Source organism: Arachis hypogaea, chromosome 16 (assembly GCF_003086295.3).
Source record: "Arachis hypogaea cultivar Tifrunner chromosome 16, arahy.Tifrunner.gnm2.J5K5, whole genome shotgun sequence".
NCBI classification, from domain to species: domain Eukaryota; kingdom Viridiplantae; phylum Streptophyta; class Magnoliopsida; order Fabales; family Fabaceae; genus Arachis; species Arachis hypogaea.
This window is the reverse complement of record NC_092051.1, coordinates 124,523,913-124,550,661: the sequence shown is the minus strand read 5'-3', so window position 1 is coordinate 124,550,661 and position 26,749 is coordinate 124,523,913. Positions and strand designations below refer to the sequence as shown.

General features: G+C 36.1%; 2 long non-coding RNA genes across 2 annotated transcripts; both read left to right on the top strand.

Annotated features, from left to right (window-relative positions):
- The first annotated feature begins 13,732 nt into the window (after positions 1-13,732).
- LOC112754860 (uncharacterized) lies at positions 13,733-17,119 on the top strand. The gene is made up of 2 exons (XR_003178790.3): positions 13,733-14,343; positions 16,751-17,119. It is a non-coding gene; the product is annotated as an uncharacterized lncRNA (long non-coding RNA).
- Positions 17,120-18,445: 1,326 nt separating this feature from the next.
- On the top strand, positions 18,446-21,591 carry LOC140180371 (uncharacterized). Its single transcript, XR_011874486.1, has 2 exons — positions 18,446-18,729; positions 21,141-21,591. It is a non-coding gene; the product is annotated as an uncharacterized lncRNA (long non-coding RNA).
- The last annotated feature ends 5,158 nt before the right edge of the window (positions 21,592-26,749 follow it).

The following is a 26,749-nucleotide window of genomic DNA, read 5'->3' as shown; positions in this document are numbered from 1 at the left end:
CGAAGAGTTTTTTGGTGAACAAGTTCAGAGTCATGCCAGCTAATGCATCAGAGGCCACGGTACAGGTTTATGTGCATAGTTACATTATGATGTTGTTGTTCACGATGCTTTTCGGGGACAAGTTTGGTGCTAGAGTTCATTTATGATGGCTTTCCTATGTTGCGGACCTCGACGAACTCGGCAAGTATAGCTGGGGTTCGGCCACTTTGTCCTGGTTGTACAAGTGTTTCTGCAGAGTTGCTAACCGGAATTTTAAGAACCTAGCTAGGCCACTAGCATTGCTGCAGTCTTGGATTTTTTGGCGTTTCCCCACGTCCAGGCCCAGAGGATTTGACACCATTCTCTGGTTGCTTGCATCGAGGTTAGTACTTTTCATGAAAGGGGTTTATAGTGCACTAAAAAAATATACATTTTTTCTGAGTTTAATACTTATCATTATAAATTTTCTAAGTGAGGTAGGTACTTACCATCGTCAGATGAGAAAGGTCCTCGGGTAATCGCTACTCGACATAGACTAGATAGGTTGAGTGTAGTTGATGTAAGTATAAGCTTCCATTACTCGCTTTTGATTATACTTGAATCTTGTTTTTGTTTATGTCAGAATACTTGAATCTGATTAATTATCATATTGCAGTTCATTTGGATCCTGTACAATGCTCTTGAGGTTATCCAAGTAGTCCATCCTAATATATCAGGCCTGAGCATATGCTATTATGGGCTTGAAATCAAATTTTGATGACACCGCATTCTGCAATACTTTCATGGAGATTGATGCATCTTCCATGATCAACAATAGAATTGACGCATAGATGACATGATAATCAAGCTGGCTGTGATCAGTGGATATTTCTATTGCAAGACATGTTTGTGGCCCATTATACTTTCTAACTTCCCGGTAGCCTTTTCTCTACCACATAATCATACGTATCAGCCAATTACATCCATTCTTGAATTGCACACACTTTCCATGATACTTTAATTAATCAGACTTACACACTTTATACTCAACACCCCGATGAATATTATAACTCTTTCCTGTCAATACAACTTCTTCTTTGCTTTGGAACTACTGGCAGATTTGAAATTCGTTTGTGCCAACCATGCCAAGATCGTCTCTATGACTAGCAGGGAGCTGTTGATATGGATTTGCAGATTGATTCATTACCTCAAGATCCAAATTAGAGAAGTGTGGAGGATACTGTTCTATTTGAGAGCTAGACTGGGTTGCAATCTCCCGACAGGTGTTGTGTCTTCCTCGCCATTGCTATCATCACCAATAATGGATGGTTCCGAATTCGATCCATCATCTCCTGTAGCCTCTGCAAGTGGATCTCTATCTCTGACCTCCTGGAATGCGGGTGCACCGTCCAATATAGGTGTTGCTCTTAGTGCAGCTGCAAGCTCCCCAAAGGTACGCACATCACCTAAGTCATCTGCATTATCTGCCTAGACGGGAAAATCTACTGTAAATGATGGAGATGAAACATAGGCAGTAACTTGTTGACCTACTGGAATGGCGCTAGAACTCCCTTCTATCACACTGGTTGGTGGATTCAGAGCAGATCCACCAGAGCTACCCTCTACATCAACCATTCTCACAAACAACTTTATAGCGTCCAAATCTGGAAATCTAGCTTGACCATGAAATATAACTCGCATGTCGTCAACGGCTAGAATCTCATATTTTCCAAACTTAACATAACCTTGCCTGAGTGAGATAGGAATCCAAAAAAAACTTGCTTCACATGTTTTTTGCCACACTTTTCTAACTTCTATAATATACAATTTTGTAAATCCATCAAACTCATTGACGGATTTATGAACACATTAATCTGATTTTTACTAGAGAATGTAATACCCTCACTTGTGTTTTTATCAATTTTTTCTCGGTGATAAACTAGCAAAAATACACTCTCAACCATCTCTCCCATGTTTCTCACTTTATATTTGGCCCGTTGTTCACCATACTCGTTTATTTATAGACTCATTATCTTCATAAATCGTTCTGGGGTCTTGAGATTTATCAATCCGCACGTAGATCATCACAAGGTCTTGAAGGTTAGCTTCTAACATGTAAATCATCACAAGGCTCCTGAGGTTTAGGTTTGAATATAAATCATCTCAAACTATTGTGTTTTATGAGTAAAAATCATACATCGTCACAAGGTGGGACGATTTACGTTTATTTTGACAAGTTTATTAGCCCAGGACGATTTATGTGTATTTTTCGAGAAGAATTCTAAGCATAAATCATCCTAGGGTATAACGTTTGATATATAATCTAATTCACATAGCCCTGGAATGATTTATATATTAATAGAAATAGGAACTTCACATTTTCAAAATTGGTTTAGGAGAATCAGGTAATTTTGGAGTCACTTTATTTTATTTAAGTAAAAAAGCCTAAAAAATATATTGTTGAGTTTGAAAAATTAATAAATTTTGATGATGATAAACATTTGTTGTTTGGGTTGAAAGTCCAATTGTATTTGTGATGTGTGTGAATGGTTTATAGGCCCAAGTAATTTGCAACCAAGAAGGGACCCAAGCTAAATGGAAGCATTCTCCTTTGCACCAACCATTGTCCCAACGGTGCTGATAAAAAACCAAGGAAGAAAAAACAACATTATAAACAAATGAAGATATCTCATATTAGAGTTCAACAAAATGAAAAAGGTGATCTTCAACATCAAACATCAAAGAAGAAAAGTCAAATACTAAAGCTGCAAGGAAAGATCAAATCAAATGTTCATTCAGAAGTATATCATAGATTTTCAATTCCATTTATATGCAACCGATTTAGCTTGTTGAAGTTACTCTTCTCAATGTTGCTCAATTCGGAAAAGAAGAAGAGAAAGGAGCTCGTTCTTTCTGTTCAAATCAAGGGCTGAGAACAAGTCTTGGAGCCAAAGCTAAGATCAATGGTGAAGATTATTGATGGAAAAAGAAAAGGTAAGAAAGAGAAGAAGAGGCTAGATCTGAACCAAGCCAACTCTACAATCATGAATTGCCGCTGCCATTGCTTCCCCATCTGCGTCACTATTCTGAACTCATTAGAAAAAGAGAAAAAGTTCATAGATGGTCAACTACTCAGAAGTGGACCGGACACACTAAGCTCAAGTTTTGGAAGCTTTGTCCACATACAAAACAGGGTAAACGGCCAGAAATTGAAGTAAGGAGTAAAAACACACCATTTGTGTTTTCAAAGCATTTCAGCTATCCTTTTTCTCCTTCGTGGTTACTAATTGAAATGTTCTGTTCTTCAGTTTTAGCATTTTATGTTTTATTTCAATGAAAAAGGCATATTTGTGAGGAATCAGTAAAAGATGTAGAGAGAAAATGCAAGAGAGTTAGCTTGGAGAAAAGCCAAAATTATGTCAATCTCTTTTGTAACCTTTTCTATTTTATTTTCTTGAATCTTGAGAGGTTTCCCTTGCTAAGTTGGGTGAGCACTTATTATTGAGAGTCTAGGTAGTGAACCTAGTCAAATCAAGCTTGGTTAGAAGTTTGGTTTTAGGTAGAATTCTTTGGAATTGGTATTTGTATCTTTGTCAAAGATAGTGAAAATTCCACCATAGTTGTGGTGGAGATTGAATGTAGGTTACAATGCAAAAGGTGGCTGAAGCAAGATACATGGCTGTGTTATTCTTTCTTCTCTGCTCAATTTTATTTCCATCATTATGAGACAAAATAAATTTGTATCCTGCATAATAGACATTGCAGACTAAACATCAACTAAGTTTTAATTTGTAAATGTGATTAAGTCATTCAAGTTTAAAAGTAGCCATAGATTCAACCCCCTTCTTTAAGTCATTGAGAACTTTCATATATAAAATTAATTTTTTATGTAATTATTATGTATTTGTTAAAATATAAAATTTAAATTTTTTTAATAATAATAAATTTAATTTATACTCTTAAGATATATGTTTGTTAAACTTATTAATAAATATCTTTTTTCACTAAATCACCTAAATAAAATGAATTAAGTCCCAATATTATTTTGATGTCTTTCATCAAATTTGATTACATTTTGTTCTACTTTGTTTTATTTAAATTATTATATGTATATATTTAAATTTATATTTAAATGAGTTATATAGGGTGATAAATCATGATATTTTACAGCAATTCAGTTGGAGGTATAGAATGATAAATCGGTATATTTTATACTGAGTATAATAAAAATAAGGTAAAGCACCTAAACAATTAGAAGGACATTCAATATTATATGAATGTCCCAAAATCATACACGTTATATGCATGTCCAAATTGAATGGTTACTCTGTAAATCGAAGCTACTCCATATAAATTGAATGGACTAGATTCGATTTAGCTTAAAATATAGTAAATCGAATGAAATAGGATTGATTTAGGGGAGACCATAGTAAATCGAATGAAGTAGTTTTGATTTAGTAGTTTTTAGGCCCAAGGTAAATCGAATCCATCAAATTCGATTTATACAAGGTGCGGCCCTAGGTAAATCGAAGCTAGTTATTTCGAATTACTAGTGGCAAACTCTATAAAAGAGTTTGAATTAGGTATATACGAATTATAGCCATATTTATCCTAAACAATAACCACATGTACCTAGAGAGAATTCTCTAAGAAAATCTTGAAAACTCCGGATATAGAGGACGACTCGGATCGTATCTATCAGTTGGACGGAGTCGCACATATTGTTGATAACATCAACGAAGATGTAAGTAAATAAGTTTTTTTTTTAGTTAGATAAAAAATGTTAGCAATATTTATTGAGTAGTGTTTGGCTATAAATGTTAGATCGCTTAGTGAGAACAAATTTTGTTAGAAATCTTAAATTAGAAATGTTGGTGATAGTAGTGACATAACCTAAAGTTTATTTTATGAATTAGAAATGTTAGTGTTAGTTGAACATAAATTTAGTGAGGATTTGGTTTCTATTAGTAAGGTTAGACTAGAGTAAGATGTATGCTTTTAGATCAGACTTTGACATTTTGGGATAATATTGTCATCAATTTTGTTAAGAAGTTTCTAATATAATGTAAGATCACGATTTCATTAACTTCTTTTTACCATAATTGCAGCCGACCCGATGTATTACTAGCATAAGGAGACAGCATGGTATGCCCCTTGACAAGCGGATCATATCATACCCACAGATTGCAGGGTTGAATCAACTTGCGAGACTTAACGACCACTGGTTTAGACTGGATGAGCCGTTAGTTAGCGCTTTCATGTAGAGATGGCGTCTGGAGATGCATACTTTTCATATGCCATTTGGGGAGTACATCATTACGTTATAAGATGTGGCGTACCAGCTAGGTCTTCTTATTGACGGTGAGTGCGTTAGTGGATGTCTGACAAACTTCGAGACGTACATTAAGGGCGGTCGACCTCCATGGACTTGGTTTGAGGAGCAATTGTGTGTGTTACCTCCACCAGATTGTATTGACAAATTCACCGTGAAGTGTACATGGATGAAGGTACATTCAGTGAGCTGCCTGAGGATGCAGATGAAGAGACTATGAGGTGGTTTACGAGTGCATACATCATGGTGTTGTTATCAACTCAGCTATTGGGGACAAGTCTAGGACATGTCTTCACATCCGGTGGCTGCCTTATGTAGCTAGGCTAGAGAACTTGGGTAGATACAGGTGGGGGTCTGCCGCGCATTCATGGTTATATCGATGTATGTGCCGTGTTGCCAATAGGCACGTCATTAAGTTGGCTGGTTTGTTGCAACTATTTCAATCATGGATCTTTTGTCCTTTTTTGGGTTTCAGGCCTGGTGGGTTTGATACATTTCACTGGTCGTTAGTCTCGAGGTACTTATGTTTCTTATGCCGATTAATAATCGTTCGGTTACTTTGCTATTATTAAACTAATGTATTCGATGGCAGGTGGTTGGGTTATCAGCCAACATTGAGCAAGAAAGGGCCTAGAGTGGCGCATTAGAGGTTGAGGATAGACTTGTTGCAAGCGGGGGATGTAAGTGATCATTTGGCTTACATTGATAGTTTGTACTGCTGAGGATTTTATTGTTAATTTATGACCTTTGACACTATTTTCCTCTAACAGTTCACATGGATGCCCTATAACTCACCTGAAGTTGTTTAGGTAGTGCATCCTGAGATACAAGAGCCTCGACATACGATGTTATGGAGAACGGTGACTGCATTGATCTACTTTGCAGTGATAGAGTAGTATCAGGTGGATCGGGTGCTACCACAGCTAGGGGGTACAACATCAACCTCGTGCAGCCCTGGATATCAATTTCTTGATGGCAAAGGATGACAGGGGGTGATTGTTGGTTTCCTAGCATGTTATAGTCTTGGCACCTCCACTGAGCTAACAGAGGCCATCATGTTCTCCGGTTTGATGTTGTCAAGAACCTAGGTCCATCACAGTTATACTTGGAGTGATGGTATGATCATGGGCGTAGGTTCTTGTCACGAGAGTTCTTCCTCGGTGACCCCTGAGCTATTCCGATTCTATCAGAGGCTGCACAAAGAGGTCCGGGACGGGCACCTCCCATGGACCAAGTCCCTAATATCCCAGATAGGTGTCGTGTTGAGCGGCAAATCTAGGTAAGTAAATGAGCAAGTGAGCGTAAGTGGAGGTGGTTCGAGGATGAGATTGCTGCTATGGAGGGGAGGGGTTAACCCTCTAGACGAGGTAGAGGTCGTTTAGGGTGTAGAGGTAGAGATGGTCATGGAAGTAGAGGCGATCGTTGAGGTAGAGGAAGTGCTGATGGAGCAGGTGGTGATGTTAGTGGTTTAGGTGGTGATTATGGTGGTGGGGCGGTAGTGATAGTGGTACGGGTGGTGGTGATGATAGTGGGTTAAATGGTGGTGCTGATGGAAGGGGTGTATATTTTTTTGGCAGCTCGAGTGCTTATACACTAGGAGAGGGGCAGCCAGACATATATGAAGTGTTTAGAAGTGCCCACAATCACATGTCTGGTCCCTTAGAGATACTCTATAAGAGCCAAGTGAAAAGTTACCAGTCGGAGTAGTCTCTGTCACATCAAAATCAGAATTATCCCTACAACTTCATCGTGAAACACCTTGATACCTTCAAATTAGCCTCTATTGCCTTCATCAAATACTAACTAAATTGCTACCCTATTCCTAACTGAGTCTCTACTTCTCTTCCCTTACAAACAAAGAGTTCGGCCAATCTCTCGTAAGTAGACTTCACCAGTGAATAGATTGGAAGGTTTCTTATACCTTTCAAGATGGAGTTAACACACTCGGAGATATTAGTTGTCATATGTCCAAATCTACAGCCTTCGTCCCGGTGTTGAGTCCACTTCTCATACTCATTCCTGTTAGCCCAATCGCACATTTTAGAATCTTTGCTTCGGAGAATGTCAAACTAGTAGTCAAACTCGACCTCAGTCTTCACGTAAGCTGTGCTCACTAAAAACCTCTGTGCATCCTTACCCTTAAAACTAAAGTAAAAATTTGCGGTAACGTGGCAGATACAATAGGCACTAGGCAGAAGCCATCTGCCATTAGGAGCCTCCATTGTAGCCTTGATTCCATTGTACCTATCCGATATTACTAGAATACCTGGTTGAGGCGTTACGTGCTGCCAAAGGTGAAACAAAAAGATGACCATGACTCTGCATTCTCACCCTCTACAAGTGCGAAAGCAATGTGAATGATATTAGAATTACCATTATGAATAATTGCAACTATCAATGTACTCCCATATTTTCCGTACAAGTAGGTCCCACCAATACTAACCAATGGCTTACAATGCCTAAATGCCTCGATACATGATGGGAATATCCAAAAAATCCGATGGAAATAAGATGATGACTCGTCAACTTGACCTCCAACTCACACAGGGCTCATCTTCAACATCGCAATACTACCTGACATTGTTATCTGCACACCTAGTATTCATCTTGGCAATTCATTGTATGAATCTTTCCAATATCTATAAATTTTCACAACATCCTTTTGATTAGCCAACCAAACCCTCCTGTAAGTCTGTCTAAATCCAAAATGGGCCTTGGTTGCATGCTGCAGTACCTTAATCGACACAGCCGTATAAGCTCTTATCATAAAAAAGATGAAAGCAGATATACATGATAATCAAGCATCTTGTGATCACTAGATATTGACGTGGCCAGACATGTATGAGGTTCATTATACCTTCTTACCTCTCAAATACCCTTCTGCTGGCGAAGAGTGATCTGAATCAACCATTGGCAATAGTTTCCAAACTCTTTACACTTTCCATGGTATTTGACATGATCTGATTCCTGCAATCTGTACTCAACCCATGGTGGATGCTATAAGTCTTCATACTTAACATGACATCCTCTTTATTCTGAAACTGCTGACTAACTTGGAACTCAATTAGACCAGTTGTATCCTGTGTCACGCCCCAAATCCAGATGGTACACCTAGGAACCCCTACTATGTCATGACCTCCAAGTCTAAAATCGAAAACTGCGGGAAATATTGCTGACTTCCCAAATTTGACGCTCCACCACCTCCAACTGGAATACTCCTCTTTAAATCATCATCACTATCCTCATCAATCATGGCAGGTTCTACATTGTTGTCATCCTGTAGTACATCTTCGACGACATCTGGCTCTCCACCATCCCTTGAATCCGGGACCATAACAGGAGTACCCACCATCATAATAGCAAGCTAACCAAAAGATTGATTGTCACCTATTTCTCCATCGCCATCGCAATTGAGATCAGCTGCAAAGGACGAAGATTCCTGATAAAGAGAACTATTGTTAGTCTAGATTTTCACAAAATAGAATTTCATCATTGAAAGTATAGTCTAGACCAATAACTAATTCCCAATATCAAATGATAAATTCAATACATAATAACCGAGAGTATTTAACTCCCGGGTCGTCTTCCCTAGGAGTTGCAATGAAATGTACAATTATTGGCTATGGGAGAGAGCATGGGGAATCGCGAATGAAAGCAAGTGACAAGAAATGTAAATAGCAAGAATTGAAACAAGCATGCAAGGAATTAAATGGAAAGCAATTAAAGTAATGGAAATAGAAATTAAGTGCTAAAAAGGACTCCTGGCAAGAAGTGGATAATCTAGGTTTCCTATCCTATTTGTGGACCACAAACATGGCAATTGTGTGGAATCAATCCAAACTAGCCAATCCTTCTTGAGAATTAGTCAAAGGGTGTAATTGATCTCAATCCATAAGTCCTAAGTCAACACTAGTGGGTCACATAGAGTCAAGGAAGACCAAATTAATTAACAACCCTCACACAATGTGGAATGGACATCCACCACTCAAGTTCACCCAAACACCCAAATTCCCTACCAAGAGTGTGAAAAACTAAGTAAAAACCCAACCAAGCATTTTGTCAAACACTTGGTGGGCATGTAAAGAAATCATGGTAAAATGATAAGAAATAATAAATGCTACAAATACTAAGCAAGGAAAATAAAGATAGCAACTCAATAAAGTAATAAATGACATGAAACATAAAATTGCATTAAATGTAAATGAAAATAACAAGAGTGTGCATAAACATAAAAGACAACTAAAATGAGAAATTAACAAGATAAATAAGGAAATTAAGACAATAAAGTAAAGAAAGGTAGAAAAAACTAGATCAAAACAAGAATTAAAAGTAGCAATTACAAGGAAATTAAACTAAAAACTTTAGGTTCTAGAGAGAAGGGGGAGCTTCTCTCTCTAGAAAACAACCTACATAATGCTAAACTAACTCTAATTGCTCCCCCTTTGTTTCCACTTGAATTGGGGTTGGAATAGCTTCATAAATGAGTTGGACTGGGTTTTGGAGGCCCAGAATTTGCCCCAGCGATTTGCAATTAATGAGCTGACGTAATTCAGGTCACGCGTACGCGTGGGTCACGCATACGCATCGTTTGCGCAAAAATCCATCCACACATACGCGTCGCTCGCAAATCCTTGTTGTGCGTACGCACGCGTGCTAAATCTTCCAAACTCTATTTCTTCCTAGTTTCTTCCCTTTTGCATGCTCTTTTTGTCACTTCTTCAACTCATACTTGCCTTGGAAACCTGAAATCACTCAACAAACACATCAAGGCATCATCTGAAATTAAAGTGGATAAAATTTAGCAATTACAAGGCCTATAAAGCATGTTTTCACTTTCAAGCACAATTTAGGAAGAAATCATGAAACTATGCTATTTCAATGGATAAGTGTAGAAAAAGTTGATGAAGTCCACCCAAATAGAGCAAATAAATACCATGAAATATGGATTCATCACATCCCCACACTTAAACAATAGCATGTCCTCATGCTATACTCAAGAAAGAAACAAGGGATATTACATTTATTCAAAGCAAGTAAACTACCTACATGCAATCTATCTATATGAATGCAACTACTTAGTCAAAATAAATCAATCTCCAATAAAGCATATATGAACATTAGGGCTAAAGTAATCTCAATCAAGTCAAATCCATAATTGATTAGAGTTATTGAAAAGCATATACAAACTTGCAAGAAGGAGATAATCAAAGGTGAAAACATGCAATTGAGCAATTGAACCCTCACCGGATGTGTATCCGCTCTAATCACTCAAGTGTTTAGGGTCAATTCACTCATTTCTCTTCTAATCATGCTTTCTAAGATTTGTCTTTCATCTAACAATCAACAATTATTCAATGCATGCATGCAAGTATCATGAGGACTTTTCATGGTTGTAATGGGGTTAGGGTAAAGGTAAGGTTATATATGGTTAAGTGAGCTTGATATTTGCATCTTTGATTAGTCTAAGCTCTTCACCAAACCTACTTGACAACCTATGCAACTCAAAGCAAACCTAACTACCCATTCCTTACTTTTCTCATACACTCATGCATTTTCTCTTTTTAATCACAACTCATATGCATTTTTATTTCTCAAACTTTGGGGCATTTTGTCCCCTTTCTATTATTTTCTTCTCTTTTTTTTAAACTACAATATATATACAAAAGTGACAATACATATGGCTTAAGCATTTGATGCATGAGTATATACCCAATTCCCAAGATTTCCAACAAAGTACACAAATCCACTATTACCTCAACCAAAGTTTTCAAGCTTCCCCACACTTAGATGATACACACTCTCACTAGCCTAAACTAATCAAAGATCCAAATAAAGGACATTTATTGTTTTTCACTTTAAGTCTAGTAATGTGCTAACTTTAAGAATAAAAGGGGATTGAAATAGGCTCAAAGTTGGTTAACAAAGGGAGATAAAAGGGTAGGCTATTTGGGATAAGTGAGCTTAATGAAAAGGTGGCCTCAATCACATAAATGCATATATACATCAAACAATGGACATAAAGAATCAAACAAATCAAAGATTGCAATCATAAAAAGAGAATAACACACAAGAATAAAGATAGTGGTTATATAATGTAACCACACAATGAGGCTCAAAAACTCACAAGGTTGTGTGTTCATAACTCAAAAACATGTTCCACAATATATTTCAAGCAAGTTTCAATAAAAAATTTCAACTCAAATCAATTAGGATGATACTGCTCTATCAAGAATGTTTTTCTTGGAAAAATTCATTATATTAACTAAGCTTATTATGTATATGCAAAGAAATGCAATAACTAAGAGAAATGCAATTAAATCTCTAAAATATATACAAGCTAAGAAAAGTAAAATGTGCAAGTGTTTAGAATTAGAGTATGTCACCCAAGATGTCGCTCGGAGACGACCTCCCACACTTAAGGATTTGCACCGTCCGTGGTGCAACTAGAGGCGAGCAACGGGGGTATGGTGACTTCGGATTGCCACTTTTAGCTGGTGGATCAATCGGCTGCTGCTTGCTCTTCCTCCCGCTTTCCTTGTCACTTATGGTAACTCATCCATGGAAAATAGAAAAGAGGATGGAAAGACAAGTAAATGCAAGTACAAGGAAGCATGGAGTGTTAGAATGAGGTGATAAGCACTAGAATGAGTGAGTGAAGTAGTTTGTGACATGAAAAATAAGTGTGTGAATTCTAATTTGTGCACGATTTAGAACACACACACACAAGCATGGATAACTAGGTCACAAGTATACAAAATGACATGCACTTAACTCATCCTAGTGTGCTTGAAATACTATAAAAGAAACTTGTATGCCAAGATAAACAAACAAGCAATAAAGAAGCATGGAAGTATTCAAGCAAGAGTTAAGGAATTGTGAATTGGATAATAAAGCAACACCTAATTGACATGAAATGGAAAACATGACAAGCATAGTCCACAAAGTTTAAAAAGCTCAAAAAGTGTCATTAGGTAGGCTCATGATCCAATTTCACAATTCTCAATGTTAATGCATCAAATAGGTGACTTAAATAAAAGAAGTCAATCATAAACAAGCACCACCTAACAAAAAAAATGCATCAACTAAGGACAAATTGCCTATCTAAAGATAATGAAATCAAATTACATGGTGATCAAACATGCAATTTAGAAGTCCAAAGAAGTTCATGAAGGCAATGTTATAAGAACTTGGATGTGCAAAATCAAACATGAAGAACTTAACACCAAGCAACAATTCACAACCTCAATAAATAGTAACAACAATTATAGTTCAGCAGCAATATCTCAATAAATCAACTCAATTATCTAACACTTAGCATCAAAATAGAAAATTAAACTAACTAAGCAAATAACAACTAACTAACTACAAACTAACTAACTAACGGTGAGCACGGTGGGTGGTGAAGGGTTGTTTGAAAAGGGGAAGAGGAGAGGAGAAGAGAAAAGAAGAGAAGAACTAGAGAGAAGAGAAGAAAAGAAGTGTAAAAGTGAGAAAATAAGGGCGTGCATACGCACAAAGGGATGTGCGCATGCACGAGGAGTCACGCGTACGGTCCTAGACGCGTGCGCGTGGTTGGGCGAAGAAGGGATGTCGATGCGTACGCGTGATGGACGCGCACGCGTGGTTGAGGGAAAAAGCAAGGTGACGCGTACGCGTGAGGGACGCGTACGCGTCAATGGGAAAACTCAAAATGCTTGTGCGTTCGCACAGTGCGTGCAAACGCCGCCACCAGAGGGCATGATTCGAGGTGTGCGTGGGCACAGGGCTGTGCCCACGCACAGAAGGCCGAAAAAATTTTTTTTGGGTCACATAGAGTCAAGGGAAACCAAATTAACTAACTACTCTAAGATATCAAACAAGAATGGACATCAATAACTCAAGGGACACCGAAGTCAACAATTCCAAGCCAAGAGTGTAGAAAAACTAAGTGAAAACTAAGCCAAGCATTTTACCAAACACTTGGTGTGCATGAAAATAAAATAATATTAAATTACAATAAAATAAATTCTAAAACCAGCAAGGCAATAAAGTAACAATAACAACTAGAGAAAGCAATAAATGACATGAAAACATAAATTGTATTAATTAGAAGCAAAATTAACAAGAGTGTTCATAACATAAAAATTGACATAAAAGAGAAAATAATAAAAGAGATGAAGAAGATAAAGACAATAAAGTATAGAAACATAAATGAAATTACATTAAAACAAGAATTAAAGTGCTGAAATTAAAAGGAAACTAAGCTAAAATTTCTAATTCTAGAGAGAGGGAGGAGCTTCTCTCTCTAGAAACTAAGAGAAAACATAACAAAAACTAAACCTAATTCCCCCTATAACACCCCGATTTTCTACAGAGTTAATCTCAGAAATTCTGTGATGAGAAATTCGATAAATATCCGAGAATCACCTCACCATAAAATAATAAGGTGGATTTAGACTTGATAAGTGAAAAGAACAGTATAGATATATCATTAAGATTTGTGAAGTATGAACCAACACACATTAAACCATTTTTTTTTCCAGTTCAACCAAACCATAAGCATATGCATCATCAGAAATCTAACCATGATTAAAGCCCTAATCTTCTTCATTCTTCCTGTGATGACCGAAACAGAGAGAAGCCTCCCCCCAACCAAGGTTACACCTCTTGGTTTCCTCATATGATAATGGGATTTAGTTAGGTGTTCTCTGGAGGAAGAACCACGTAACTCTCTTCACTACCTCACCCCACTTCTTCTTCTCCTATTTATACGCCCACCGCTTCTATTGGGTCTCCCTTTTTCAACGTAAGAAACAGAAGGCAGCAAAGAGAGGGAGAGAGAGAGCAGAACCAAGACGGAAAGAAGGAGAGACAGGACAAGTTCCTCCACTTTTTCTTCTACTTATATGAGTGCTTGCTTCATCTGGGTCATCACAGACACACACAAACAGAAGAAAGAAAAGAATGAAACGGAGTTGAGGGAGAAGGGAGGAGTGACCGAAACTTCAATTTTGTGTGGCTAGGATTTTTAATTCAAGGAAGAAGCACAAACAGAATTTTGAACTTCAAAAGAGGTAAGGGTTTGAGTGTTTAGAAGGATATGTTTGTGACTGATTGATGGTGCTGTTGGTGAATTGTAGGTTTGATAATGTTATTTGGGGTTTTAAGTTGCTATGTGCAGAATTTACTTGAAGGCAAGGCCATGTTTTATGATTGAATTAGTTGGTAGTATAAGTTGTTGTGCTTGAGATGGGTTCTGTTATAACTAACCCAGTTGGATGATGATGAATGATGATTTATTATGTGAATGAATGATAGAAAGTACATGTGGAAATTCTGTTTTTAACATGATGCAGAAAAATGAATGTTCACTTGTGTATAAGCACTTGAAAACTTGGAAAATATTGACTCTGGATGTTTGGGACTGCACTAATCACTCTAGCAACTTTGGTTAGTCACAAGAAAGTTGGAATTATGGTTTTAGGGGAGTTTTAGGTTTAAATATAAGATTTGGTATGTGAGATTGTTGAAATTACTTGATGCAGAATTTCTGCATATTTGGCAGTGACTTAAAATAAATTCTGGTAATAGTCTGGACCACCTTTTTGGATAAAATTATTTTTCTGTAAAACTTAGGTGTGTCTTGAATGTGCCATAAAAATTTCAAGGGATTTGGCCAAGTGGTTCAAAAGATATGAATTTTTGAAAACAGTAGCTTCTGCAGAATTTTTCTGGTTTTCTGGTTCTGCAACATCGAACTCAAACTACTGGAACTTTTGTTTTACGTAACATTTTAAGTTTCTACCAAAGGGGTTTTGAAGATCTGCATCTTCACTTTAATTGAGTATAAATTTCATGTTCATATCTATTTTGTAGACTTAATTAAGTCACTTGGAAGCTGGGTTGCTTGCTGGAAATTCTAAACTGATTTATGAAAACAGGGCATTACTTCCAATTGAGAATTAATTAATCAAATGAAGTGATATGAACTTAAAACTTGTTTGTTCTGAAACTTAGGAAAGTTGAGTGTAATATACCCAAAATTTAGAAGCAACGGATTAGAATTGAAATTGTTATGGATTTTATAAAAACGCTGCTGCTTGCTGTTTTCTGAATCTTTACAAGTGCAGTAGCAGAATTTTAAAACCTTATATAAAATTCAATTCTGGTCCAAATGTAGTAAAATATAATTCAAAGTAAAGGTTAGGATCTCTAGAGTTACTTTGATAAGAGAGATAGTCCGTGCGTAGGCTTTCACAACATAAAAACCACATAACAAGACAGCAAGGTGCTGTTCCTACAAACCTAGAATAACAGTCTCGGTTTTTCCTCAATAGCTGGAGATAGACTGCCCAGAAAAATATGATTTCTAGACCTTTAGAAACTCGAGTTTAATACGAACATGTGGACATAAAATTTGTGCGAGTCCGAGTCCGTTTGTGATATTAATCGTTAGATAGAAAACCGGTCGCCAAAAGGGTATTAGGCTAAACAAGCTAAGAAGTGAATAAGAATGCAAGTTACCCCTAGAAACGTTAAAGTTAAAAGGGTGATGCGGAGGTATGCTTAGTAATATGGTGATGTGGAGGTATGCTTAGTTATGTGGTGATGCGGAGGTATGTATATTTATAAGGTGATGTGGAGGCATGATGAAAAGACAGGAAATAGGAAACAATGAATGAAAAGGATAGTTGAATGTTATTTGTTTGACTGGGCCTTTGTGCCAAACTACTAATGCAGAAGTACCCGCCTGACTGATAGCCCAAGGTTGCTAATGCGGGAATGTCTGCCTAACTGATAGCATATTTGTATGTTGAATGGGCCTTTGTGCCAAATTGCTAATGCGAAAGTGTCCGCCTAACTGATAGCCTGAGATTGCTAATGCGGAAATGTTCGCCTAATTGATAGCATTGTTCCTTACTGTAATACACATTAAAATATTATGATGAGGCCTAACTGACACGGGTAACCGTGATGCCAAGGTGTCTAATTGACACAGTAAAGGAACCATATTCGGGGTTCACCCCGAGTAACGTCGGGTTGCGGGTAGACAACCGACGCATGAGCTCATGGCCTGCACTAGGAACAGGCATGCATCATAAATTGTTTGCACATTGGACTGTGATTGTTTACTGTTCATTCCTTCTGCGATGTGCCATCTGCTTCTTGTTAATTCTCTGTTTTCTGATTCTTGTCTATATATTAAGATTATGACGTAACTTTCTCAAAGCTTAGAATAAGGTAATAGAGTTAGGAATAATAATCATAGAGGATAGCGTGAGAACGGCATTCATCCCAAAGAAAGATGCCAAGAAAGAGTTATGTCAGAACCCACGATACGGGAGTAGCCGAGAGACTTAGTAAGCGAGTTATTACGATAGAGCCAAAACTCTAGGTTTCACGAGAGAGATGCGCTTTCACGATGTCACCTTACTGGGAACCATATAGGTTCTCACCCCTTCCTTTTTCCTTCCCCCACAGATGGAAGATCCAGACTTGATCGCCGTCACAGGAGTTATATTCAGAGAGGTACCAGAGGAGCACGTGTTGTCGGACTCTGCAGGAGATGCTCGAAACTAGTCTTGAGCTGATGGTTGCAAACTTGTGCCTCGACGGTGGAAAGAATGTACGATAGATGGTATTCATTCCTTAGACTTTGCTTTCCCTCACTTCTGTAGCATTTTTGAGGGATAGGACTTGATATTTCCTTTTCTTTTAGCCCGGGTACCAGCTTAGGGGTTTTCTATATGAACCAGGTATCTGGAAAGCTGTCAGTTGTATATATATATATAAGCGTGTCAAGTTTGTATGAACTAACTTAAGACGTATATATGTATGAACGCTTTTCTATGATCTTATTGCTAAATTTAATTTTGCTGTTAGTCTGGTATTTATTTTATATTGTATATCTCTGAAGATGTTCATGGTTTTGTTAATAGGTTTGTTAAAACAACTATATGATAGAAATAAGTTAACATACGCGATCCCGTTAGTACGAAAGGCTCATATGTAGTAAATATTATCGAGTCTAGAGTTTTATAGGGCTACCGGGAAGTAACACCCGACGACTGGCAGTGATCCGGACCTGTCGGAAATTGGGTTGTTACAACTTGGTATCAGAGCAGTTCGTTCCTAATAGAGCCTGGGAATGGACTGACTATGCTTCGTTGCATACTCTGCTTTTTGTTTTCTCATGCTATTAGGGTATCTTCATTGATGCATTCAGCATGATCGTCTGCGAGCGCTTGTTCAGGAATTATTCATACTTGACCTGATATGTTAAGGCTGATCACCTTGATGTTGATTGTTGGGAATGAATAAGACCTCAATGATTGCGAGTGGATGAATTTATCGATATAGGATTTCTCGCAACACCTGCGATTATCAGATAGATCGCCATCATAAAATTTTAAAACGCCGATGACCATATTTGTGTGGCATGCTGCTGCTGTACTTAGAAGTACGGTTGATTGTTAAACGTTGGGATATAAATAGTACGAGAATGGTAACGATGAATCCAAGATGACCCGATGTGAGTGATTCGCAGTGCAAGCACGGTGACACGAGGTACGAATGTGGAGAGTTTTCATCGATTTTGTTTATGAACACCTTTAAGATCAAACCTTTCCTTGCGTAAGACAGTTGTTGAGATAGTTAAGATAGGATCTTTTGTGGTTTTATAACCCTTAAGAAACACTCAAAGTTTCGAGGGCGAAACTTTTTGTAAGGTGGGTGGGATATAACACCCCGATTTTCCACAGAGTTAATCTCAGAAATTCTGTGATGAGAAATTCGATAAATATCCGAGAATTACCTCACCATAAAATAATAAGGTAGACTTAGACTTGATAAGTGAAAAGAACAGTATAGATATATCATTAAGATTTGTGAAGTATGAACCAACACACATTAAACCGTTTTTTTTCTGGTTCAACCAGACCATAAGCATATGCATCATCAGAAATCTAACCATGATTAAAGCCCTAATCTTCTTCATTCTTCCTGTGATGACCGAAACAGAGAGAAGCCTCCCCCCAACCAAGGTTACACCTCTTGGTTTCCTCATATGATAATGGGATTTAGTTAGGTGTTCTCTGGAGGAAGAACCACGTAACTCTCTTCATTACCTCACCCCACTTCTTCTTCTCCTATTTATACGCCCACCGCTTCTATTGGGTCTCCCTTTTTCAACGTAAGAAACAGAAGGCAGCAAAGAGAGGGAGAGAGAGAGCAGAACCAAGACGGAAAGAAGGAGAGACAGGACAAGTTCCTTCACTTTTTCTTCTACTTATATGAGTGCTTGCTTCATCTGGGTCATCACAGACACACACAAATAGAAGAAAGAAAAGAATGAAACGGAGTTGAGGGAGAAGGGAGGAGTGACCGAAACTTCAATTTTATGTGGCTAGGATTTTTAATTCAAGGAAGAAGCACAAACAGAATTTTGAACTTCAAAAGAGGTAAGGGTTTGAGTGTTTAGAAGGATATGTTTGTGACTGATTGATGGTGCTGTTGGTGAATTGTAGGTTTGATAATGTTATTTGGGGTTTTAAGTTGCTATGTGCAGAATTTACTTGAAGGCTAAAGGCCATGTTTTATGATTGAATTAGTTGGTAGTATAAGTTGTTGTGCTTGAGATGGGTTCTGTTATAACTAACCCAGTTGGATGATGATGAATGATGATTTATTATGTGAATGAATGATAGAAAGTACATGTGGAAATTCTGTTTTTAACATGATGCAGAAAAATGAATGTTCACTTGTGTATAAGCACTTGAAAACTTGGAAAATATTGACTCTGGGTTTTTGGGACTGCGCTAATCACTCTAGCAACTTTGGTTAGTCACAAGAAAGTTGGAATTATGGTTTTAGGAGAGTTTTAGGCTTAAATATAAGATTTGGTATGTGAGGTTGTTGGAATTACTTGATGCAGAATTTCTGCATATTTGGCAGTGACTTAAAATAAATTCTGGTAATAGTCTGGACCACCTTTTTGGATAAAATTATTTTTTTTGTAAAACTTAGGTGTGTCTTGAATGTGCCATAAAAATTTCAAGGGATTTGGCCAAGTGGTTCAAAAGATATGAATTTTTGAAAACAATAGCTGCTGCAGAATTTTTTTGGTTTTCTGGTTCTGCAACATCGAACTCAAACCACTGGAACTTTTGTTTTACGTAACATTTTAAGTTTCTACCAAAGGGGTTTTGAAGATCTGCATCTTCACTTTAATTGAGTACAAATTTCATGTTCATATCTATTTTGTAGACTTAATTAAGTCACTTGGAAGCTGGGTTGCTTGCTGGAAATTCTAAACTGATTTATGAAAACAGGGCATTACTTCCAATTGAGAATTAATTAATCAAATGAAGTGATATGAACTTAAAACTTGTTTGTTCTGAAACTTAGGAAAGTTGAGTGTAATCTACCCAAAATTTAGAAGCAACGGATTAGAATTGAAATTATTATGGATTTTATAAAAACGCTGCTGCTTGCTGTTTTTCTGAATCTTTACAAGTGCAGTAGCAGAATTTTAAAACCTTATATAAAATTCAATTCTGGTCCAAATGTAGTAAAATATAATTCAAAGTAAAGGTTAGGATCTCTAGAGTTACTTTGATAAGAGAGATAGTCCGTACGTAGGCTTTCACAACATAAAAACCACATAACAAGACAGCAAGGTGCTGTTCCTACAAACCTAGAATAACAGTCTCGGTTTTTCCTCAATAGCTGGAGATAGACTGCCCAGAAAAATATGATTTCTAGACCTTTAGAAACTCGAGTTTAATACGAACATGTGGACATAAAATTTGTGCGAGTCCGAGTCCGTTTGTGATATTAATCGTTAGATAGAAAACCGGTCGCCAAAAGGGTATTAGGCTAAACAAGCTAAGAAGTGAATAAGAATGCAAGTTACCCCTAGAAACGTTAAAGTTAAAAGGGTGATGCAGAGGTATGCTTAGTAATATGGTGATGTGGAGGTATGCTTAGTTATGTGGTGATGCGGAGGTATGTATATTTATAAGGTGATGTGGAGGCATGATGAAAAGACAGGAAATAGGAAACAATGAATAAAAAGGATAGTTGAATGTTATTTGTTTGACTGGGCCTTTGTGCCAAACTACTAATGCAGAAGTGCCCGCCTGACTGATAGCCCAAGGTTGCTAATGCGGGAATGTCTGCCTAACTGATAGCATATTTGTATGTTGAATGGGCCTTTGTGCCAAATTGCTAATGCGAAAGTGTCCGCCTAACTGATAGCCTGAGATTGCTAATGCGAAAATGTTCGCCTAACTGATAGCACTGTTCGTTACTGTGATACACATTAAAATATTATGATGAGGCCTAACTGACACGGGTAACCGTGATGCCAAGGTGTCTAATTGACACAGTAAAGGAACCATATTCGGGGTTCACCCCGAGTAACGTCGGGTTGCGGGTAGACAACCGACGCATGAGCTCATGGCCTGCACTAGGAACAGGCATGCATCATAAATTGTTTGCACATTGGACTGTGATTGTTTACTGTTCATTCCTTCTGCGATGTGCCATATGCTTCTTGTTAATTCTCTGTTTTCTGATTCTTGTCTATATATTAAGATTATGACGTAACTTTCTCAAAGCTTAGAATAAGGTAATAGAGTTAGGAATAATAATCATAGAGAATAGCGTGAGAACGACATTCATCCCAAAGAAAGATGCCAAGAAAGAGTTATGTCAGAACCCACGATACGGGAGTAGCCGAGAGACTTAGTAAGTGAGTTATTACGATAGAGCCAAAACTCTAGGTTTCACGAGAGAGATGCGCTTTAACGATGTCACCTTACTGGGAACCATATAGGTTCTCACCCCTTCCTTTTTCCTTCCCCCACAGATGGAAGATCCAGACTTGATCGCCGTCACAGGAGTTATATTCAGAGAGGTACCAGAGGAGCACGTGTTGTCGGACTCTGCAGGAGATGCTCGAAACTAGTCTTGTGCTGATGGTTGCAAACTTGTGCCTCGACGGTGGAAAGAATGTACTATAGATGGTATTCATTCCTTAGACTTTGCTTTCCCTCACTTCTGTAGCATTTTTGAGGGATAGGACTTGATATTTCCTTTTCTTTTAGCTCGGGTACCAGCTTAGGGGTTTTCTATATGAACCAGGTATCTGGAAAGCTGTCAGTTGTATATATATATATATATATATATATATATATATATATATATATATATATATATATATATATCTAAGCGTGTCAAGTTTGTATGAACTAACTTAAGACGTATATATGTATGAATGCTTTTCTATGATCTTATTGCTAAATTTAATTTTGCTGTTAGTCTGGTATTTATTTTTATATTGTATATCTCTGAAGATGTTCATGGTTTTATTAATAGGTTTGTTAAAACAACTATATGATAGAAATAAGTTAACATACGCGATCCCGTTAGTACGAAAGGCTCATATGTAGTAAATATTATCGAGTTTAGAGTTTTATAGGGCTACCGGGAAGTAACACCCGACGACTGGCAGTGATCCGGACATGTCGGAAATTGGGTTGTTACACCCCCCCCTTTGTTTCCACTTGAATTGGGGTTGAAATAGCTCCAGAAATGAGTTGGACTGGATTTTGGAGGCCCAGAATTCGCCCCCAGCGATTTGCAATTAATGAGCTGACGTAATTCAGGTCACGTGTACGCGCCGTTTGCGCAAAAATCCATCCACGCGTACGCGTCGCTCGCAAATCCTTGTTGTGCGTACGCACGCGTGCTGAATCTTCCAAACTCCATTTCTTCCTGGTTTCTTCCCTTTTGCATGCTCTTTTTGTCACTTCTTCAACCCATACTTGCCTTGGAAACCTGAAATCACTCAACAAACATATCAAGGCATCATATGAAATTAAAGTGGATAAAATTTAGCAATTACAAGGCCTAAAAAGCATGTTTTCACTTTCAAGCACAATTTAGGAAGAAATCATGAAACTATGCTATTTCAATGGATAAGTGTAGGAAAAGTTGATGAAGTCCACCCAAATAGAGCAAATAAATACCATGAAATATGGATTCATCAATGCCACTAAAACTGCTTCCGGTGTAATGATAGGCACAGATGAAGATCTACCAATAGGCATTGAACTAAAGGCTCCTAGCATTGCTACAGATTGAAGATTTCAATTCAATCTTCCTAAACTACAGACTACATCTCCAAACTTGGCCAATTGTTCATGAGTCCTCACCTCAAGAAAATGACGACAACAGTGAAACAAAACTTGCAAATCTTTGTCACTCTCTATTACAAAGGAGTTGTACTTCACACCATCTTGTACAACAGAAATTGAAATTCTATAAAATAACTTCTCCACCTATTTCATGCCATGCATTCCTAGTTGTCGGATTATAGTATTTTGAAACTCAACAAAACTTGTAGAAGCTAAGGTTTGATAAAGACACTCAACGGATTCTTATCAGTAAATTTTATTCTTTCTCATATTTTTTCTTAATCATACCTCTGTAGTGCACAGAAACTAAAAAACTCTCCTCACTCGCCATTATGAATGCCACTTTAATGAAGATTCAATATTTTGCTCAAATTTATATATCTTATACTCGTACCCTAATTAGTAATTCGATTTGTGTGGCTCATCATGGGTAGTAAATCGACTCTACTAGACTCGATTTACTTGCTTTTGATATTGTGTAGTAGATTGAAACAGCTGGTTTCAATGTCTCCTAAATGTCATTCTCTTGTAAATCAAATCTCATTCCTTCAACTATCAGTGCATGTAAATCGATCCTATTTTATTACTATATTTTAAGTTATATCAAATATGCTCCATTCGATTTATGTGTGGAGTATAATGAATCAAGCTTAGTAGCTTTGATTTACATAGAGCCACCATTCAATTCGGACATGCATGTAAGGTGTTTTTTTTAAGGATATTCATGTAATATTAAATGCCATTCTATTTGTTTATGTGCTTTACCCTAAAAATAATTATAACAATTAAAACAAATTGCACTAAAAAAAAAGGGCACAAATAAAAGGAGTTTAATTAAAATAATAAATATAACTTAAATAATGAGTATTTTTTTAATTATATTTTTTATAAGAGAAAAAATCTTAAACGGTTCCTGACAATTATATCTCGAAAGACAACGAGATCTTTGACAAAAAAAAAAAAAAAATACCCAACTCGGTGCCTAAACTTTATTTTTATGGGACTGATTAGCCCCTGTGCCAAAAAAAATCAATGTTGTTTTATTTTGCACAAAGGCTAATCAGTCCCCAAAAAAAAAAAGATCAAGGACCGAGTTGGGTATTTTTTTTGTCAAGGACCTCGTAAGGGGCCGAGTTGGATATTCACTCTTTTTATAACTATCTTTTTAAAATTAGAAAATATTTTTTAAAATTTTCTAAAATTTATAAAAATACTTAAAATGTCAAACTAAAATGCAATAGTTAAAATTAAATTCATGTACCTTCAAATTATCTAATGAGGCCAACTATTGCTAAACAACATTTTCATAATTAATGGGATGTCAATTTAATTGGGACTATTACATTTTAGTTTGACATTTGTAACCATTTTTATAAAATTTTAAAATTTTAAAATGATTTTTTGTCTTTGAATTTTTATTGAAATTATTTAATTATTTTATTTATTAAAATATATAATGTGTAGAACCTTTATCATTTTACATAATGTATCATGTCTCAATACTGAGATCCAAAACAAAATAAAATAAGATTATAGGTGTTAAGTAATCAAGATAAAGAACAATAAAAATATTCATAAAATCTAGATACACTCAGAATATATAAAAAAAGATGAAACTAGGTGGTGTGCATTCGAGATATCATAGAAAAGATTTTTTACTCTCAATACCCTGGGATAAGTATATTGGTAGCTATATATTGGATGGAGCCGAGATAAATATTTATTTTGAGAGATTTTGGTAAATTTGGATAGTTTAGTTGTACTTTTTTAAGATTATGTAAAAGTACTGAAAGCATATGACAGGTCGACAATACATGTGTCCAAGGGACATCAACAGACAAAATACGAAGGCATGTAGTCGGGGCATTGGATTTCTTTGAACCTACTGTCGTGTAATATCACAAATGAACTGCACTCAAATATCACTTTCTCCTCACCGTTTTTTACTATCTCATTGTAAAGATGGATTGCTAGTCATATTTATGAAAGAGAATAGATAATAGTGATATAGGTATATTGTGGTTAGTTTTGGAGGCTTCAACACATATTTTGGGTACACGAATATAATGTTTTTTGGCTTGATCTCGATACTCAGCACCTAGATATGTACAACGAACTACGTAGGTGTAACATATTTTGAATGCAACCGTTCTTTTCTTTTATATAAAGTTGTAGTACATCTCGAGTATACAGTATTTAAATTTTATGATTAATTATTTTCTATCCTATGTACCTAAGATGTATAATGTGAATATAAAAATGTAAATCTTTTACACGTTGCACATTTTAATAAATAAAATATTTAGTTATTTTAAATAAAAAATTATTTCGTCTCTAGTGACAACATACATTAGTTGGATGGTTATAGATTATACAGGAGTGATGAATGACAGTTTGACACTTGTAAGTCACAGTTAGTTTATAAATACGGTAAATATTTTGTTCAACAGTTAATTTAACAAATGATAAATGAAATAAACAAATGAAAATAAATAAAATTAAATTGGTCAATGCAAATTCTACTAAATTATGAATTATGTCCAAGTTTTATTATTTTTCATACTAATTCGTTGGCCATTTTCTCTCTTAGTAAATCATGAGCTATTTAGACGATTTATTTGATATTACCAAACTAAGTAAAGTGTGGTGCATTGCACCAATTTATAGTATGGTATCTATCCTTTATTAAATCATTGCAATATGTTAAACGGTTTTATGAGTAGACGTAAAACCTGATAACTACCTATGATTTAAGGCAACTGCGTAAAAATTGAGTTCCAAAATGATTTATTTAAATAAATTACACATGAGAATATTACCACAACAAATGCTTTTTATGTAATTCTTGTGTTCATATGTATGATGCTCGCATTTGAAAATTTAGGTAAAGTATTTTTTTTAATATTGGTGATTTTGTTTAAAAATATCTCTAACATTTAGTTTTATTCAATTTTATTTTCAATATTTTTTATTTATATCAAAATTACTCCTAAATATTAACTCTGTCTAGAATATTAGTGAAAAAATTGAAAACGTCCAAATATAGCATTAACACAAATTCAAATCGAAAATGTAATGGACAAAATTAAATTAAATTAAATTCAGAGATATTTATAAAAAAAATTTATAAATATTAAAGAAAAAAAATATTTTAACCAAGTTTTATTAAAAAATTTCCACAACAGCGAAATGCATTCCATATTATTTTTACAAAAATAACGAGAATAAACCACAAAAAATACACTCGAATTATCTTGATGCTGATAAAAATATTCTTGGATTTTGTGATTGACAAAATGCCTACTTGTGATCAAAGATCTACTTCATTAACGAAAAAATATGACGTGACTCACTTGCCAATATTAGAGTCTCACTTGCCATATAAGAAGCTCCATTTAGAACATTGTTCTTTTCGGTTAACGTAGAACTTCTTAAATTTAAGTACCTGTCCTATGGGGTCTGCAAAAAGAAATTGAGGTACTTGTCTCATGGGGCCTGCGAAAAAAAAATTACTTAAATGTCCTTATATATTTAAGTTGTGTAAGTAACTCTAATTTATTATTTTAATTTAATTAAAAAATTTATGTGTATGTTATTATGTTAAATTTGTATTTAATTTGATATATTTAGTTGAATTGTATCAGATTTTATTATAGTTATGTTAAAACTTTTTTAAAAAATAAATCATAATATCTATGAATTTCCATGGGTATTTTCCTATCCTGCAGAAAAAATTTAACGAGGACTTGAAACAAAAATGGGATGGGGACAGGGGCATTTTACTAAACAGGGACGGGAGGTGGGGAAGGGGTCTCCATCCCATGGAGATCTATTGTCATTCCTAATTTTATATTTTTGTCGATAACAAAATTGGCACAATTTTTTGGATATGAAGATGTTGTGTGTGTTATGCTACGATATGGAGGTGAGGGTTGTGTTGTGGCTGCTCTTTTTTTAAATTAACGGAGGAGAAATCAAACCGTCTGATTTCTTTGTTGTAGAAGATATGAATAGAGGATGGTTTGATTTGTTTGGCGCAGGAAGTTTTCAAAATTTTGGGGGCATCAAATCAGTAGGGACGATTTAAATTGTTTAAATTTTTTATTTCGAGAGAACACAAATCAGACCATCCGATATGTGTAATTAAAAAATTTTGAGAATGTTAAAAACCAAATCGGACCATCTGTATTGTTTGGTTATATATACCCCACGCGTATTCTCCACTCCACTTGGCAGAACTCTCCTCTTCTTCTTCATCCCTCAGCTCCTTCAAAAACTT